Here is a 21509-nt window from a genome sequence, read left to right on the forward strand (position 1 = left end):
AATTAAATTAAAATAATTGTAATATAAGGCATGATGATGTAAGAACAAACAGTAAACACACTTGAAAATAAACAACATGAAACAAAAACACTGTAGACGAACCACGAGTAACTCGACTATACCGACAAATAAGATATATGTGAAATGTATAGAAAATACAGAATTTATACCATAAACGATAAGACATAACACAATATCCAACCAGACTTACTTTATATCACATTCCTAATACAATATTTCTCCACTTTCAGTCAGAATTTTTATCTGTACCCAATCAGATATTCAACACTTTCATGACTTTATATGGTATTAAATGATATATTTTAATTTATAAATACTATTCGACCAAGTATGAAAAATTAGTCATTTTGTCAGCAAGAGAGAGAGAGATTGCAAACGGACATGCAGAGAAATGAATTTTCTTACAGCAGTTTATTGTTTATCTACTTACAGTCATTGGCTCGGCAATAATTCCTCACAAATTCAGATCCTGAAAAGAGAGTTTAAGAGATTATAGAAATTTGATTATTAAGATAATTATGCTACTTCTCCAGTGTGATATTTTGATACTTTTGATTATATGATGTACTAACCTCGTAATAAAAGTCTTTCTCCTACTTGAGGAAAGACCTAAATGTTTTTCTAATGTGGTTTTCTTTTTTTAAACGCGTTCACCTACGTGAGGAAAGACCTCACTGGTTTTTTTTTTCTTTTTTTTTCTTCCAACATTTTTTTTATATGGCCTCTCCCCGTTTCTATTGAAGTTATCATGATCAAATTTGGACCCCCTCCTTCCCCTCGTTGTTTTTAAAGATATCATGACCTTATTTGGACAATAGGTAGATCTCGTCATGAAGAATTACCACATAATCCCCTTTTAGAGTTATATCCCCTTGAACCAATTTCTAAAAAAATGTTACAGATAGGATCGATCTAATAATGGTAACATGTACAGAAACAGATGGCAATGTTAATAAACATAAACAATTATTTTGTTATCAACCTGTATTAGAGTTATTTCCCTTGAAATATTGAACAAAATTTTTGAAAAATTATATTTCGAGAACCGGAAGTCGTAGAGATACGGGACCTTCGCCAATAATCCTTAGTTAATATGACCTTTTATTTGCCCCCAAGGTCAAAGGTCATAGAGTGCAAAACGTTTTTACGCTTAAATTTCAAGCTTGAATATTTAGAAAACGATACGAGATAGCTGCATACACACATAGTATGAAATGTTCCTATCGATGAGCTCTGCATTTTATACAAAGCTCCTATTCTGTTCGACCATCCGTTCAAAAGTTACGAGATAATTTAAAGTATAGTTTTTTGTGTATATCATTGAAATGGTAACATATATCAACATACTATAAACTGCAAAAATGGTCAGTATTTTAAGACCTTCCATTTTGGTACAATTACCTTGACCTTGTGACCTTTTGAAAGGTCTAGCGGTCATGAGATGAGTGGTGGTTCTCTCGTGTCTCTACGACTTCCGGTTCTCAAATTCGGTATTACATCGTATAATTAATTATTCATTGTGCCTTTAACGAGCTATGGAATAACCCCAATTTTACTTATACTTTATACTTCCTATTTCCTATTCAGACCATTATACATTTAACTGATTTGAGGTATCTGTTGTCGCTTTAGAGATATTGCAGTTTTAAATTTTGTGAGAGGGGGCAAAAATTTATGAATCAACAACAGCAAGCTGTTTGAAATTTTCATATTTTACATTGACTTTGTAAGTTTCATAAGTTCTATTTATAAAATTGATAATGCATCATTTTTTCGATTTTGCCAAATGGGGTCAAGTGAAATATGAAATTGAATATCCAAATGAGATCTTATCAAAAAGTTTGTACCTACTTGGAACAATTCAGAGTTTTTGTAATGTCAGAGGAAAGTACTAGAATCAATCAAGTTTGTTATCTGGTATAAAAGTACAGAAATTACATTATAAAGTTACAGAGTACTTGTGAAACATAAACTATTTACTATATTTTTTCTTTTGGTGTGGTATTCTATCACTAAACACCATGTCCAAGAATTCGTTCGGTCTTTAATGCACAAGCGCTGGTATTTGTCCATAGACACCGATTAATTTTACTATAGATTTATATGGGAAAATAGTTTTTTATCCCCGTATTACTTTATATTACTTTTGAATTTCTTCTGCGCGTTGTTAAATAAAGTTTATTGGAGGTTTTAACTGTATAATGATGTAAATGTTATGAAATATTTTGAACATCCGTTACTTTTGATTCAAAATTTGCTACCATGAATATTGAAGTAGCCCGTTTAATGTATATAGAGAAGGCTTTGTTTTGCGAACCCCTGACATCTGTTTGTTCAAATAAAAAATAGTATTCGTGATTTTCTTATTTTGGAGTCGATATTTTGATAATCTCCAAAGACAGGGATATGAAATTATATTTTTGCCTAAAATTAACTTTTGTAATTCTTCCGTCTTTTTATGGTTGAAAATTGAAAATTGTTTAATTTATCATTGAAAAGAGAATTTTACACGCTTGGATGCGAAGTCATCGGCAACAACTTATATTTTTATGAATTAGTATGATTAAACCCTTTAAGACTTTGAAATACAATATAATTGTAAATATACACATGTTTACTCTACATGTACATTAAAGTGGCAATACCTGCATTACACAAGGTATATTGTTTTTTTTTTTTTGTGTTTTCCCCTTTTCAATCATGATAGAGGATAAAGTATACCAAAGAATCATTATGATGAAAAGTGAACTTCCAACAAAAAAAAAAAACAATTCAGGAGCCTCTGGCCTTTGTTAGTCTTGTATGTTTTTTTAATTTTAGTTCCTTTGTATGTGTGACGTCCATTTTCACTGAACCAGTACACAATTTTATTTAGGGGCCAGCTGAAGACCACCTCCGGGTGCGGGATTTTCTCTCTGCGTTGAAGACCAATTGGTGTCCTTCGGCTGTTATCTGCTCTTTGGTCGGGTTGTTGTCTCTTTGACGTATTCCCCATTTCCATTCTCAATTTTATTACTTAATATATTTTGCATTATTATGCCAAAAATAAATTTGCTGAAAGCTTCGAAGAAAACCTTTGACACAATACACACTAGACTGGTGTTATTGTAGAGGATGCGTGTGGAAATTAAAATCCCTCGGATTAAGGACATTAAGAAAAATAAGCTTCATCTTCATACAGATATCGTGACCATAAACACCAATGGGATTAGGTTGTTTGATCGCACCAGTTATATTTTTAACCGAAAAAATGACATGATTTTTTTTTATTATTAGAATTTCAATAATTATCCTTTCATATTTTTTCCTTAACCGAAAGCTAACTTACAATAATATCTTCCCTAGAAAAAATACATAAACTTCCCAATACTATAATAAAGTTTAAATATGTTTTAAAAAAAAAAAATTACGAATCGTCTTTTTAACTACTACTGCATTAACTTACTGGTAACACAACCCGGGATACCAATATTGATTTGTGTGATCATGTAGCTAAGATTATTTTCTACAGGGAGTGATGCGTGTCGATATTATTATTTTTTCACACTTTTCTTATCATTTGAAGTTGAACACTTTCAGAGTTTTTATCTTTGACGAGTGTTTGATTTGGCTAAGTTAGCTATTTTCGGAAATACCCCGTATTTACTCAATACTTTGTCATAGTTGAGATCCGTTACATATATAATCCTTTAGAAATAATCATAATTATAAAATGATTAATTAAAATGAATATGAAAATGAATAAAACATACTTGAAACTGTAACATATTTGGAAAAGCTTTAATTCTTAAAAATCACATAATGGATTGTTACGTTATTACACAACGACAAAAAAGGGGCCTCGGTGGCCGAGTGGTCTAAGTAGTTACTACTGTAATCACTAGCCAGTCAACACTGAGGTTGTGAGTTCGAACCCCGCTCGTGCGGGTGCTCTCGACTCCAATCTTAATTGACTAGGATTGTCAGTTTTCCTATCGAAGGTCGGTGGTTTTCTCCGGGCGCTCCGGCTTCCTCTACCAATAAAAACTGGCCGCCACGAAATAGCCCAAAAGCGGTGTTTAAAAGTGGCGTTAAAACACCAAAAATCAAATCAAATCACAACGACAAAATCAATATCTCTCGCAGCATGGAGGTTTACATCTTCTGTGTCAAATAAAAGATACATGAATATAACTTTTTAAAAGGTTTTACCCTGAAAACCAATTTATAATTAATAATAACATTTGAAACCAGGAAGAGACTAAACAAATTGAAGTGGAGAACTTGTCAACAGGGCCGAATTCGTTTGCCTCGTTGATGGAAGAGACCAATATAACAAACAATAAAGAAATCATGTCCAGAACTTCAATATTTAAACAGTGATAATAAGATTGGTTTTGATAATAAACAATGGGGATCTCCTTTTAAAATCAACTATACTTTCTGCAATATCATGCTGCATAGCTTCCATTTAGGCAGTGAGACAAGTGACTCGCTTAATTTTGTCAAAGAAAAATTATGGACAAAGTGAGATAAAATGAACATGTGTTATTACATCGCTACTTTATGGAGTAAAAATTGACTTTTCTACCCTTTACACACGTATTTCTCATTATTAACTTAAAGGCAGAGTAGACTTATTAGTCAATTTTTATTAAAGTAACCATCGTAGAAACAAATATCTTGCTTTTGAAACGGACAAATAATATTTAAAAAAATGAAAAAGTTGGAACTGTGAAACTGACATGATGTTTTTTTTTATTATTATTGACAAAATTTTTGTTATGTCAGGTTGACGTATGCAATCCCATCAGAAATAATTACGATCCTCTTCTCGCCGACATGTTCCTTTATTTTAACCAAGCTAGTTACATTTAAATGTTTAAAGCTATTGATTTAAAGTACATTGGAAAATTCTATCATTGTTTTATAAAATTTCTACAAATCAAGATTTTGCATGGACAAGAATTTTGTGCCAATGTGGGGCTAGTTAGTTTATCATATCCAGTATATAAGTTATTCCAAGCAATGGAGTATAACATATGGTAATCTATGGACTTCTTCCATCTTCATGGCAGTAAATGGGTATCCGCTTGATTGTGCTGAATGTATAAAAACGCAGCCACGTCCGATCGAAATGAAATGTCCCAAATCTCCAAACGTTAGCAAACCCTTGCAACAACTCTTTCAGGGGTTTGATGGCAAAAGAAAATCATTTTCGAGTTGCATTCGAAAGTTCTGTCCTTTATTTTGTTTGTCCTGGTTGTTCAACTTATCATTGTAAATTTGTTCTCGTTCTGAATACGCATGAAATATTTGTCACTCGACGTCAAGCAAATCCGTCAATCATAGATCGCATATAAAATTTACCCTTTGCACCTCTAGATGCCGAAAACTTTGCAGTAGAGTGTAAAAATTTTCTCATTTGTATTTCAAGGCACACTAAAACCGTTCATCCTTTTTTATGTTTCAACCCTTCATGGGAAGCTTGTATCAATTCAGTGGATAACGGATTGAATAAATCAATGACAACACTTAACTGGTCCATCACGCTTAAACAATCTTTCAAAGACTGTGCGATGGATGCGCTGAAGGTTAGAAAAAGAATTGAATTGAAAAGACATTGAATAAAGACCACGAGCTATTGGTTATCAGAGAATGTGGATATACTGTCCTAAATCAAGAAAATAGTAATAGGACACGGTGGTACTACCTGGATCGTAAACGGGAAAGGTTACCCGAGATGTTGAGATATTGAAACACACGCGAAAACAAGTTTAAAGTTATAACTTCCACTTAACTTCTACAAAGGAATTTAGCCTTCCAAAAAAAATGTTTAAACAATCTCTGTAGTTGCTTAGTCATGACACAAGTCTTTCGAATCAACTTGTACTTTTCTGCTAATGTAGAACGAAATTAGAAAAAATAAACTTTTCCAACTGAAAAACTTTGGGATTCGTGTATAAAATTGACAATATCACTTAATAAATTTGATGCGTCTAAGGCGCTTTTCTGTATTTACCTTTATTAATATCTAAAGTTATAACACAACATACAATTGATTGGTTTAATGTGTCTTCTCAACTAAGGAATGTAAGTATACGTATGATGGTCATAAAGTCAGCAAGGACATCATCGTTATCAAAACCATAACATAACGTTGTTAATTCTGTTTACTTATTTTTACCTTATCATCTTTACATATAAAAGATAATAAACTTGAAAAAGATATCCAACAAAATTTGATTACATAATACTTGTTTATGTATTCGTAGTGGCAAAAGTTATGTATACCACATGTATTGAAAAAGTTATGTATACCACATGTATTGAAAAAGTTAAATTGATTTTGTTTTTAAATTATTCTCTATTTTAAACAAGTTTGCAAAATTTAATAGATTTAAATGATGCATTTCGCCATCTTGCAGTTCAAAGATGAAAATAGAAACAAACATTTCCTCAAATTCGTTAACAGTTAAAATAGTCAATGTGTTTAGAATTTTTCGCTGTACCGATGAAATGCTTTGTCTGAATGAGAATCAAGATATATATATATAGAGACATTCAACCAGACATGGCAAAATTCATTATTTCAGATGAGCAGAATTGTTTTGTTCTTTTCTCTTTTTTGTTTTGTATTATAAAATCAAATACTTAAATATATATATATTAATATAGAATTTGCATCTTTAGAATAATGTTCAAAGATAAGAAAGAATTAAATTACACACAATGAATACGCATCTCGTATAATAAAAACTAATTGAAATTATCATATATAAACCGAAATAATCCTGGTTTGATTCTAAACTCTGTTTTCTATTAAAACCAAATAAAATTATACAATTGGAAACAAGTGTGGACATCGATCATCAAACATTCAGAAACCGTACTCTAGAGTAGTTTAGAGGCATCCCGTTGTGATCCGATGTTTAATTATTCATGTGCACAAGTTGGTTTGAAAAACTCAACATGCTTTTCGGAAAACTGATAAGCTCGTTTCCCTTTATAAAAAAATTGAGTTACCTCCCTTTTTTTAAGTACGAGTTGTTTTTCGTGACCGAACTAATAGTTCAGTATGTCAACTAATAGCAGTATGTTTATACTACTTTTAATCTTTATCGAAGTGAACATCGCCATTAAATCTTACTGATACCGTTTTCCTTAGTGTGTACAATGAGATCGTTCAGGACAGAGTGTGTCTTTATGTGCTTTCTGCATTATTAAAGTAAAAATGAGACGCATAAGAAAATATATATCAAACTATACATATAGGTAACAATATAATTATCTTTACAAGGCCATCAATTACAAAATAAAGTCAAAGAAGATGAAACGGGTAAATGACAAATAGGCATGATTCATTTTTGTAAGACATTTAAGTCCAATTATATGGCATTGAGAGATTTATGTTGTAGACGTTCATTGATATTGCCATTTCTTTACCCTCACTACCAGTAGTATCTGCACTTACCTGGCTCACATCTTTCTTTCAGTGGATCTGATTTCATAGTAAATTTCTCTGTTAAGATAAACATTTTTATATATTAATATCCATACAAACGAAAATATTTTTGTTAAAAATTAGGCCGTTAGTTTTCTCATTTGAACTGTTACACATTTTTCATGTCGGGGCCTTTTAAAGCCGACTATACGGTATGAGTTTTTCTCATTATTGAAGGTATAACGATTGCTTATAATTGCTTACATCCACTTCATTTGAACTTTAGTGGATAGTTGTCTCATTGGCAATCATACCACATCTCCTTATTTTTATAATGACATTGTATATAAAACTATATTTGAAATGGTAAGATTTCGCATGTTTTTTAGAGTACATTATTTCAATAAATTGCAAAATATTTGGTCTTCCTGTCTTTCTTATATGATATAAGCATGGGCTCAAATCCCGCTAAAAAAATAGGCTACCGCAAAGGAGTAGGTTCAGGAACGATTAAAATTGTCCCTTTTATTTGACCTATTTTTAATCTGTTCAAAAAACTTTTGATATTACATAGAAATAGTTGTTATATAACTTGTTAAACAAATGAGTCTATTGTTTTCATAAAACATCATAAATTACGAAGATATAACCCCTAACTCATGCATAACATATGTTGTAAATGTAAATAACACGTTATCAATTTCGTGCGTCCGGAACGTCAGTTTGGGCTTAAGGTGGTACCCAACACCTTGACTAATATTAATTTGGCTCGTTTAATTTTCCTAAAATTTTGACAAAATGTTTACTTTGACCCTTTGACAAAATATAAAAATTTCAAATAATTTGAACCAACCACTTTATCAGAAAAATTTCACTGGTTATATAGCAGTTTGACAAACACTAATTTTGATCATTGAGAAGCTTAATATTTCCATAACAGTACAACGTGATTAAAACGTTTAGTTGATTTTTACAGAGTTATCTCCCTGAAGTGTTAGGTACCACCTTAATTTTCATAATTTATTACAGTTTTTGGTATTTGTAACCTTGACCGTAACCCCTGAATCATTGAAAAAAAATATATTGATACAAATTTACACCAGAGAGCAAATGAATATTATTGGAGTCTATTATTATGTCCTCTTACAACTAAAATTGTTTTTCTAAGCAGAACATTTTATATGTGTATATCCTAAGTCAGGAACCTGTAATTTAGTGGTTGTCGTTTGTCGCTGTATATCAAATTTCTTTTCCTTTTGTTTTGTATATAAAATAAGCTGTTAGTTTTCTCGTTTGAATTGTTTTACATTTGTCATTTCGGGGCCTTTTTTTACAGGTTTTATCATTAATCACAAATTTGATACAGACAGCAGTGGACAGGTATCCATTTCATGACAACAAAATGTAAATAATTAGATATGTTTACTTCTATGTGTTAAAATAGTTGACTGGTTTTGTAAGAATTCATGAGAATACTTATATTTAGTGAAGACAAGACATCAGCATTCGATCACAATAAAACGATTAAACTTTTATTCTGGTAAGAGGCCTATACTATATAAAAATAAGAAGATGTGGTATGATTGCCAATGAAACAACTCTCTTCCAGAGACCAAATAACGTAAAAGTAATCAACTATAGGTCACAGAACGTCCTTCAACAATGAGCAAAACCATACCGCATAGTCAGCTATAAAAGGTCTCCAAATGACAATTGTAAAACAATTCAAACGGGAAAACTAACGGCAAAATGTATGTACAAAACAATAAACTAAAAATAAGTATGATATACAGCAACACACGACAACCACTGAATTACAGGCTCCTGACTTGGGACAGGCACATACCATGGCAGAATGTGTCGGATGTTAAACATTTCAGAACGGTATAAAGCACAAAAAACAACTAACAAAAACAATAAAGACACATAGTACAGATCTGAGAGTACTCGAAGTTACTTAAAGCTAGTTCAACGCCAATAACAACTAATAAACTTTCATGTATCTAAGAATAAAATATCATTCAGTTCACATTATTCTGTTTCACATTCAATGTTTACTATATGTTTTCATAATCATCCGGAACAAATCGCACTGGACCGATTTCTTACATCACCGTACGTATTGACTGCCTTTAATTTCTGTGACACCGTCTGCTTCAATATTTCAACAACACATGTAACATGGACGACATTTAATTTTCTGAGGAAATCGAGACATATCACTGTCAAGTACGTTTTATTCATTTATAAACTGTGATAATTTAATCTGTTTAAGTCCGTTAATTTGGATAAGTGATTTATTAAATGCATACGAACTGTAAGTTATTTATAACCGAGATTGGAACTGTAAATTCTACTTTCGTTTTCATTTCATTGTTTTAAATATTTGCATATGAACTTTAATATGTTCTTTCATACACATTGTAAGTATTTCTTTTTGTTTTATTGCAGTTTACCACAAACAATCTACTGACTACTTGTAAACCTTTCTGGTGGAATATTATAATTACAATTTTCGAAACAAGTTGTGTTCTTTATATATTTGCCGAGATTGCGATACAGTCACCTGGTTAAGCTAGCTGAGTCAGGCTCAGCATAGTAAATTGACAACAACTTGTCTACACATCTCCTGATCAGGAAATACAACGGAGCATCGTTCGTAGCTGTTACCTTGACACTACGCAACACAGCTTGTGTTTTGGCAGCAAACAAAACGTTGAGCCATCATGGATCCCAGTCAAGCGGAACAGCAAGAAGAGGTTCAACCCCCAGAGGGAGATGTCCCTGAAGAACTTATAGAGAATCCGTCTAATACCACACATTTAGATGAAAATCCCGAGACGAGGCGAGTACGAGACCTCACGGAAAAAGGTAAAGGAGCTTTCACAGAAAAACGTGACAAGTTCTGTCAGGAACTAGAGGCCCTCTGGTCAGATGTAGAGTCCCAGTTATCAGAAGTCACCACGCCTCCTAACAAGATCCAGCAAATCTTGACAGCCCAGGATAACATTGTTAAAGCCTGCACAAATTATCGTAGGCTCACAGATGAGTATCTGGACTTTCTGAAAAGGACCAGAACATTGGACAGTCAAAAAGACCTAGACGCATGCAATCTCACATTGGATATTCGTCTGTCCAAAGTGGACCATGCCCTAGAAACATTGCACGAACATCGGCTCGACCTGACAAAGGCTAAATCTATTAAAACAAAGACCTCAAAAAGTAAGAAAACCTCACATAGTGGTAGATCTAACGTGTTTGACATGTCAAGCCTAGCACGGAGGAAGCGTGCCAAAGCAGAGGCCGCTAAATCAAAAATAGCCTTTGTCGAACAACATGCACTTATCCTACAACAGGAGGCAATGTTAGAGGAACAAGCCCTGTTCAGACAAACTGAAATGGAGCATGAAGCAGAGCAAGAGGCCATACGCAGGAAAGCACAAATTAAACAGGAGGCCGCACGTGTCAGCCGGGAAAAAACCGAGCTGAAAGCCAAGTTAAACCTTCTAGAAGCACAGAAAGAAGCTGCAGCCGCAGAAGCCGAGGCTCGTATCCTAGAGTACGATGACAGCCAAGCGCTAGACGATCTCCCTAAAGAGACGGAAGACCCGCTCCAACGTGTGCAAGACTTTGTTAATAAACATCCTGAACCAACCGCCATACAGGAAGCGACAGCCCCTCAACAGAAAAAACAAACGTCTGTTAAGTATGAGCTAAGTCATGAAGCGCCAGACTTCGTGCCCTCCGTGGCATTGAACCTGCCATCACAGACACCTGCGGTGTTGCCTACACACGCTAAGTCACCGGAAGTTAATGTATTCCCAGATCTGGGAACAATAACTGGCATAGGAAAACAGGGCGTTTCAGAAGAGATCCCTGTTGCATACCAAAAACTAGGCGTCTCAGAGGAGATCCTTGCTGAACACCAAAAACAGCAGCTGCTGTTGCATATCTACGCACGACCAACAGTAGTGGTGAACCTAACATGGGGTTCATTCTTGGGAAAGCAAAAGTTGCACCTACAAGTGGTCATACTATTCCTCGACTTGAACTATCTGCTGCCGTACTAGCAGTTGAGATCACACAAACCATCGTGGATAATTTAGATTTACACATAGACACCGTGAAATTCTATACAGACAGTAAAGTGGTCTTAGGTTACATCAGTAACGAGACAAGAAGGTTCTTTATCTACGTCGCCAATAGAGTAGAGAAAATAAGGAAATTTAGCTCTCCAAGTCAATGGAATTTTGTACCAACCAACCGTAATCCCGCAGATTCGGGAACAAGGTCCGTACCAGCCCACGAAATTCATAGCAGTGAATGGTTATCAGGACCAAGACAACTTCTTTCATCAGAACAGAAGAATTCTGAGGACATATATCAGCTAATAGACCCAGAGGAAGATGGAGAAATCCGTGCAAATGTTAACGTTGCAAAAACATCTGCCACATCTGAGCATAAAGGTATCGGAACTGATAGATTCAACCGTTTCTCCAACTGGACATCATTTGTGCGAGCGATAGCCTTTTTGGAACGTTTCTCCCGTTTACACGGGTCAAAACAGGCAGCACCAGTAACTTCTCTGGAAAGTTTTTCGAATGCTGAAAATTTCATCTTAATATCTGCACAACATGAAGTTTACGGAGATGAAATAGATTGCATAAAACGTCAGGAACAAATTCATAAGCGGAGCCCGATAGCTAACCTCAATCCGTTTCTGGACGAAAGAGGACTATTACGAGTAGGAGGCCGTATTGTCAAATCTGACTTAAACCTCCGTGAAAAGAAACCATTGATCGTCCCTGGACGCCATCATATAGCGACATTATTAGTCCGACACTACCATGACAAGATAAAACATCAAGGTCGCCACTTCACAGATGGAGCGATTCGATCCGCAGGATTCTGGATCGTCGGAGCAAAACGCTTGATCTCTTCTATTACTCAGAAATGTGTGACATGCCGCAAACTCAGAGGAAAAACTGAGTATCAAATCATGTCTGTTTTGCCAGAGGACCGTCTTGCACCGTCACCTCCGTTTACTAACGTTGGAATAGACACCTTTGGACCCTGGACAATTGTTTCACGTAAAACACGTGGTGGATACGCCAACTCAAAACGTTGGGCAATTCTTTTCACATGCTTAGTGACAAGAGCTGTTCATATCGAACTAATCGAGGAAATGAGCTCTTCAGCCTTCATAAATGCCGTCAGAAGATTCGCTGCTATAAGAGGTCAAGTTAAGATTTTCCGATCTGACCGTGGAACAAACTTTATTGGCGCAATCGACGATTTAAAGATTGACTCAATCAACGTCGAAGATGGACCCTTCAAGAACTTTCTGTACAATTCTGGTACAACTTGGATCTTCAATCCGCCACATTCGTCCCACATGGGTGGAGCCTGGGAAAGAATGATTAGTATCGCAAGGAGAATTCTTGATTCTATGCTTCTAAACGCAGCAGGAAGAAGCCTAACGCACGACGTGCTCAACACACTAATGGCAGAAGTTTCAGCAATAGTGAACTCTAGACCTCTGGTACCGGTATCGACAGATCCAGAGAATCCGTTAATCTTAACGCCAGCTATGTTATTGACACAAAAGACCGATTACATCTTCACTTCAGATCAGCTTGGAGAATTCGACAGACAGGATCTATGTCTAGCCGAATGGAGACGTGTACAGGCTCTTGCCAGTGTTTTCTGGTCCCGTTGGAGGAAAGAGTACCTGCCGTTACTACAACCCCGACGAAAATGGACCGACGATCGCCGTGATCTCATCAAAGGAGACGTCATTCTCCTAAAGGACAAAAACCTTTGCCGTACTCAATGGCCCATAGGCGTTATAGTAAATTCATTTAAGAGTTCCGACGAACATGTCCGGAAAGCAGAAGTACGAATCATCGTAAATGGAAAAGCCACCATCTGCACACGCCCAATCGTGGACATGACTCTTCTCATAGAGAACGATTGTATATAGTTTTTGGAATAGTGATATCAGTTAGACATCAGACGGGGAGTATTCTGTTTCACATTCAATGTTTACTATATGTTTTCATAATCATCCGGAACAAATCGCACTGGACCGATTTCTTACATCACCGTACGTATTGACTGCCTTTAATTTCTGTGACACCGTCTGCTTCAATATTTCAACAACACATGTAACATGGACGACATTTAATTTTCTGAGGAAATCGAGACATATCACTGTCAAGTACGTTTTATTCATTTATAAACTGTGATAATTTAATCTGTTTAAGTCCGTTAATTTGGATAAGTGATTTATTAAATGCATACGAACTGTAAGTTATTTATAACCGAGATTGGAACTGTAAATTCTACTTTCGTTTTCATTTCATTGTTTTAAATATTTGCATATGAACTTTAATATGTTCTTTCATACACATTGTAAGTATTTCTTTTTGTTTTATTGCAGTTTACCACAAACAATCTACTGACTACTTGTAAACCTTTCTGGTGGAATATTATAATTACAATTTTCGAAACAAGTTGTGTTCTTTATATATTTGCCGAGATTGCGATACAGTCACCTGGTTAAGCTAGCTGAGTCAGGCTCAGCATACACATCATTAGGGTTAAGACGTCATGCATTTTTATATGTTATTGGGTTTGTTAGCATTAATCAATTGTTTACAGGAAGAAAAACCAATAGATAATAGATATTGGTTAGACAACATACCTGCTTCTTCTAGGTTAAGACAATTCACTGACGGTTTAGACATGTAAGGCACTGAAAAGTTTTATAAATCGAAGGACATTAATGAATATTTATAATGCAAATGGTACAATCAATCATCTGTATTATTGCTGTTGGTCATTTTGTACTGTCTTTAAAAAAAACACGCACACAAAAAGCACTTTAAATAAATGTTTGAAGCCGATAAACACGAGAACGTCTTACGTTTAAACCAGACATCTAATATCTCAAAGAGGATGGAAAATGGTAGGTTGATAGAGTAACACATACTATGGAAAAAATTATTTAATTAAATTAAATTAATTATTATAAAGAACGTAAGTTAAGGATACATTAAAGATATTTCTAATCAAATAGTAAGTTTTACCATGTATCAGAAATCTGAAGCATTAATTCATTGTTTACAGGAACAAAAAAACAATAGATAATAGAAGTGAAAACTTTAAACTCTTAATTTTGTTTGTAAGGATGATAAAGTGTGTCTCCAACAATTGCAAAACTCTGACTTAAATTGTCAAGGTAAGAAACTTAAATATAGAATTATATCAAATACAAATATTTGTATATCTGTATAAATTGAAATGTAAAGGATTTAACTTTTTTCTGAATGCATGGTTGTGTAAACTTGACCAGCAGATAACAGAGTTATTGTAACATTAAAGTCCTTTGAACTTTAAACCTGTTTATTAGTATGACCAAGGAGGTCATATAACCTCCTTGGTATGACAGTGACTGGTCCGGTTTATACATATATAAATTCAGAAAAAAGAATATTACACCCTTTTAGTGATCCGAAGTTTGAATAGCCGAAATGGGAAAAAAAATCATTCACTTTGATTATAAAATTGTCACACATACCTGTAGAAAATCCCGGTCTATTGTCATTTTCTGTTGACATAGGAACGTTCACATAGATTAATACTATGAGTAAAAAAGCAAACGCCATAATAGCAACCTGTATGGAAACAAATTGTCTAATACAAAAATGGTTCTAGAGTACAAAATATTTGAATATAAAAGCAAAAAAGTAAGTTTTATAATTTATACTAGATATATTGACACTCGTTTATTTCAATAATTATTTTTGATGATTGCAGTTACTGTTCACAGTTTAATTAAATTTGAATAAAGTTGGAGCTTTGCATGACACAATCTTTGTACTCTCTATGGGTTTTTTTTTCAGACGGACGGATAAATTGATGAACGGACGAGCACTAAAAATTTAACTCTGGGTATAGAAAAACTGTTCACTTGGAAAAATTTAAGATGAACGATAAAATTGAGAATGGAAATGGGGAATGTGTCAAAGAGACAACAACCCGACCATAGAACAGACAACAGCAGAAGCCAGACAGACAGGTACACCTTACAATCATTCCATACACCAAATACAGTCGTCCTGTCACTTATAGTACTTGAGAAACAGATCAAACCACAAAATTTTAACATTGACTAAAGAACCATGAAAATAAGGTCAATGTCATATGATCCATGTCCGACATACAGGAACACCTTACAATCATTCCATACACCAAATATAATACACTATCGCTTATAATATCTGATAAACTAACAAAAACACGAAAAATTAACATTAACCAATAAATGAGGTCAATGTAATAAGAAACCTCCCAGACAGACATGTACACCTTACAATCATTCAAACACAAAATGTAGTGGCCCTATTGCTTACAGTATCTGAGAAATAGGCCAAACCACAAAATGTTAACATCGTCCAATGAACCATGAAAATAAGGTCATGGTAAGACGAAACCTGAGAGTCGGATATTAACACCAAATATAGTTGACCTATAACTTATAGTATCTAATATACGGTCATTTTTTATCGGTGGAGGAAGCCGCAGTTCCCGGAGAGAACCACCGACCTTGTGCAAAGTGTGTACTTCCAATGTTCATACAATTTCTAGTTTTGCATCATGGACTTCTCATTGCAAAAGCACTAAATTTAATGCATGAAGTTTACTTGTGTGATAACATAAATTGTGACATCGTTTATATTGAAATATCTTTAAAGCATTTTTTTTTTATTACATTACGTCCCTATAAAAATGACGTTTTTGGGGGAATTCGAACGTTTTACGTCGCACCAAGAATTTACTCCCTTGAAACTGTATCGGATGCCCTTAAGATTGTATTTGAGCTCACCTGCCACGTACGGGGTTCGAACTCACAACTTCAGCGTTGACAGGCTATTGATACAGTAGTTGAACTACTTAGACCAATCGGCCACCGAGGCCCCCTGTCTGACAGATATGTTTACCTTGCAAGGAACCCATATACCAAATACAGTTATCATATTACTCAAAATAGTTGAGTATTTCACATGACTAAAAACTGTTTTTTTTTCAATCAGTCACTGAACCATGACTATGAGTTCAGCGACAATTGACATAATTATGACAGACGAAAACAACTTCGTAACATAAGGTATCTGCATACAAGGTATGAAGCATCCAGGTCTTCCACCTTCTGAAATATAAAGCTTTGTACAAATGGTTTACGACGTCGCCGCCTCAGCCGGTATTTTATCCCTATGTCTGGCATCCAGATCAGCACGAAGCACAAAAAAGTACTATAAGACACAAAGTCCTGATCTCAAAGTACTCGTAGTTACTGAAAGCTAGTTTAAAGCCAATAAAACTAATGAATAAATCTTGTTCTCCCATGCTAAAATGTCAATCAAGACACATCCAACGGATTTGGTGAAAAGTCACGAACAGTCTGAGAAAAGCAAGACCTTGTGCAATGACAAAATATAAGTACATAATATCGACATTAACATTTTTCTCTATCCTTAAGGCCAAGGAACAGTAAATTGGCCATGTCACAGATTTTGATAAAATTTTGTATCCAACTTTGACTAGTAGAACTATAACTGAAGATCGAAAAATAATGCATTTATCTCTTTTATTTTCTGAAATATAACTGATTGAATTCTTTCAAAATAGTTAAACATTTTATATAAAGAATGCACGAAAAACGTTCAAATTTTATATTTTAATCCATCCTTTTTTTCTGAAAAAAATTATATATGTTGTTGTTTAAACATAAATTTCCGTTTTAATAATATGAAATATTCATCGTCTTCGTTATTGGTGTATAATTAGACATTCTGCTACATCGTTCATAGTAAAAAACGTCAAAAATCGACGTTTAACGTCATATAACGTGATGACGTTCCGCTTGTTTCGAGGTTCTGTAGTATTTTTTTCAACTAGAACGCCACTTTGAATGATGAATACCGTAAAACGAAGCTGGTAACCCTATTAATATTTTATATCAGTAACACGAAAATTAATGTATCAACATTTATATATTTTTAAGAAAAGTTTATTGATTTGAAATTGAAGATTTGATGAATTTAAAACAAATTTATGAACGTTTTTTGTCGATTTAATGTGCTTTCTATACAAATTTTCACTTATAAAAGAATTCAGTCAGTAATAATTCAGAAAATAAAAGTAATTAAACCATTGTGGTGACGTCAGCCTATTCATTTACCGTGGATTCTTTTTCTAGAATCAACGCTTCCTAAATCTGCCGCTGAAATGGACTCACCAAATTATTTTCAATTGTTTCCTTTGTGTGTCTAATTTCATTAAGTTTGAATTGGCTAATTTACTGATTTCTGTTCACTAATGGAATTAATTTAAAAACTTACCTTTAATCTTTCTTATTTGTATATGCCTTCACTGGGAATCGAACCCTTCCGAGAAATCTGTTATGAATGACTGACATCAACTCATCGACGAAACCTCTCGGCTACCAATGGGTTACAACTTAGATGTCTATTTTATATATATAAATAAACATCGGACACACAGGGGTTGTACCTTTATATATACACAGTGGACAGTCGTATAATATAAGTTGGTAGCCGCGAGGTCAGCATGCTTAAAATCAACGAGTTAAAAGATAGGGATTTGTCGGTTTAGGTTCGAATCCCTGTATTATCTCTGTTGTCCCAATTCTGTTTTTTTTCTTTCTAATTTTCATGTTATACTGGATATTTTTGTAATAATAGCGAGTTTTACCGTTTATTTTTTGGATTATTATTGGCTATTTCACATGTTTGAAACAAAAATGATTACATTCTATTTGTCAATTTTGTTGTATAAAAATATAGTATGATTTCATCTGTTTTACTACATAATTTTACAAATGTTTGTTCGCAAATTCCTATGCGACAAAATCCTGATGTGCCTAGAGTGCTAGAAATTTCGGTAACATACTTATTATATATACTTTATATATGCTCTTTGGTCGGGTTGTTGTCTCTTTGACACATTCCCCATTTCCATTCTCAATTTTATTAGAAATAAGTTCGAATATGTCTAATTTTGTAAAATAAGATAATATTCAGATGCCTGATAATATAAAGATCTGTAAAGGTAGAAATGTTATATATGTATTTTATTAACCAATTGATTGTGATCTGAGATTTATCAATGCATCGTTGGACACGATAACATGGTTATTTAAACTCACTTACAATACCTTCTAATTAAGAAAAGGCTTTAATTTTGAAAAGAAATTAACACAATAGTTTAAGTTATAGATACAATGGATAAGCGTAAATTCATGAAAAACAAACCATTCGCCCTCCGGGATCATCGTTTCTTTTTCAAGAATCCTCGCTTATCCATTGTATCTATATAACAAAATGCATTATTTTTTCGATTTTCATTAATAGGTAAATGTTGAATGCTAAAATACTTACGGAGTAACTTTTTAACTACTTCTACATTGACCTACGACCCCGGGATACCAATATTGATTTATGTGATTCAAGCAATTAAGATTGTTCTCTATAGGGAGTGATGCGTGTATATATTATTAATTTTTCACACTTCTGTTATCATTTGAACACTTTCAGAGTTTAATTTAGCTTTGACGCGTTTCTGGTTTGTCTAAGTTAGCTATTACGGAAAATACCCCGTGATTACTTAATACTTTGTCATGGAAGTAAAATGAAATATAACACTTTCATGGTCATAGTTAAGATCCGTTATATATATTCCTTAAGAAATAAACATATTCATAAAAAGATTAGTTTAAACGATTATGAAGATAAACAAAAAATAATTAAAACTGTAACATACTTTGTAAAGCTTTTATTCTTAAAAATCACATGAGGGATTGTTACTTTATTACACAAGACCAAAATCAGTAGGTCTCGCAACAAGTCAAGTGAAATAAAAGATACATGTATGTAACATTTCTAAAGGTTTTACCACGTAAATCAATTTATAATTAAAAATAACATTTGAAACCAGGAAGAGTTCGACTGTAGAAATTTAAGTGCACATCTCGTCAGCAGGGTCGAATTCGTGTCCCTAGATGACTGAAGCGACCAATATAACAAACATATCAAGAATTTCAATATTTTTAATAGAAACAAAATGATGATGGATTGAAAATCAGCTTATTAGCCACGCCACTTAGAATATACAAAATTTTCAAATAAATTTGTCACTACAATTATAAGTGTGTTAGTTGACGAATACCACATGTTTGGTTTTCTTGATAATAGGTGGTAATTGCTGCATGAATGAATTATTAGAGATTTACGGAAAGTCTCAGTATCGACTGTTGACACCGACTTTGACAGGTAAAATGCACGGGGTCGTCTCAAATGTGAATTTTACGGCGCACTTGATTCATAAGGTTTTTTTTAGCAAATAAAACTAGTCTCCATGAACGGAGCATACTATCGTTCCACCGGCAAAAAGCAGCAAAATTTGAATAACAGCATATTTCAATCTGATGTATCGTCAAATTCATTAACATAATACACCTAATATATGAAGCCAGATAAGTACTTTTGAATGATTTTTTTCTACATAATGATGTAGTGCACAAATAAGATTAAAAAAACTGGTTTTCTGATGGAAATATTTTCTTGTTCCACAGGTACGAAAAAAAGGAAGTTTAGTTTAGTAGGGGATAGGAGAAGCGAGAACAAATAATCAGTGCTGATAAAAAATTACTTGTGCCAACCAACTATAGTCTGGTGCAGCCATTCTGGCAACCCATGGAAATTTCTATCAAGTTTGGCACGAATGGGCCACCAAGTGTTTGACGAAAGTCTGTCAACCAATCACAGGCCATGGTGGTCACGTTTTTAAATTTGTCGGAATAATCGATCGCAGTTTTTGCGGAGGATCATTTCAGAAACATTTCTTCCGTCTAATTTCGAACCTACATTTAGTAGATTTTGACGAGAAGTCTACCATTCAAAGTCTGTGATGGCCATTTTGAAAATTTGATAGGGCTGTTAGACACAATTTTGGTAGTAAACCATGTAAAAAGCATTTATATATGGGTCATACAAAAAATGTCGAAATTGCAAAGTTGAATAAAAGCTACTAGTTTAAACCATCCTCTTTATGTTGTTTGTCCTGTTACTTAAACTATAGTAACAGGATATGCAGTAACACTAGAGACTAAACTATAGTAACAGGATATGCAGTAACTTCTATATTTATGAATCCTGTTGTGAAATATCTACTCCCTTTTTTGCAGTGATAATGTTTTTCTTCTATGGTCTTGGTTTCCAACACGTAATTGCACATTTTACAAGTATAATATTGTTGTAATTTATAGATTTGTTGGTAACAGCATAGAAATGACAGAAGGATACTCACTTCGTTTTTTTAATTAAGTCTCTTCTCTACACTGGTATGTGGTAAACGTGCCGTGTACAATTTTTAGAATGCTTTGTGCTTTTAATATCATCACTGAATAGTCCCATATTTTTAAGGAGAAATAATTTAATGGTTGATCTAGTATCATTAACAGTAAATTCATGCATTTCATGTACGCTGATTGAAATTAGTTATTAAAAAATGTTACATAGAATTATAAAGAAACTGTGATTTTTCGTTAGTTATTTTAAACATTCTAAAATAAGATGATAGTTTATTATGCAGATTTCAAGGCAATCAGAAAACAAGGAAAACAAAATCAAAATTTGATATCCTGACACTGTACGCACATAAATTACGCAAGCATTTGACTTAAGATATTTTAATCTCATAAAAATATATCTTAATCGTGATTATTATTGGTTTAAAGAATCATAAATGCTACAATCTTTTATTTAAACACTTACAAATGCATTTTTCATTAGCCATAAAAACAAATTTAGCATAGGTGTACTGAAAATTTGAAATTTTTTAAAGGGGCATTAGCTGTCAATTCATGTACACCGATTTGACTCAAATTCTCATATTTGATTTATATCATACAAAAACGTATATCAACCTTACAAAAAGTCTAAAATGAACAATTAACAATGCATGACTCGATAATATGCAT

The 21509-nt window shown here is 33.6% G+C and overlaps 2 long non-coding RNA genes across 2 annotated transcripts; one reads left to right on the top strand and one right to left on the bottom strand.

The window, feature by feature from the left end:
* Positions 1–460: 460 nt before the first annotated feature.
* On the bottom strand, positions 461–15129 carry LOC127730579 (uncharacterized). The gene is made up of 4 exons (XR_007995167.1): positions 15027–15129; positions 14151–14201; positions 7475–7522; positions 461–490 (listed from the first exon to the last, which is right to left on the bottom strand). It is a non-coding gene; the product is annotated as an uncharacterized LOC127730579 (long non-coding RNA).
* On the top strand, positions 9483–13959 carry LOC127730580 (uncharacterized). The gene is made up of 2 exons (XR_007995168.1): positions 9483–9673; positions 13887–13959. It is a non-coding gene; the product is annotated as an uncharacterized LOC127730580 (long non-coding RNA).
* Positions 15130–21509: the final 6380 nt, after the last annotated feature.

The sequence above is a fragment of the Mytilus californianus genome, unplaced genomic scaffold (assembly GCF_021869535.1).
Source record: "Mytilus californianus isolate M0D057914Y unplaced genomic scaffold, xbMytCali1.0.p SCAF_2, whole genome shotgun sequence".
Taxonomy (NCBI): Eukaryota; Metazoa; Mollusca; class Bivalvia; order Mytilida; family Mytilidae; genus Mytilus; species Mytilus californianus.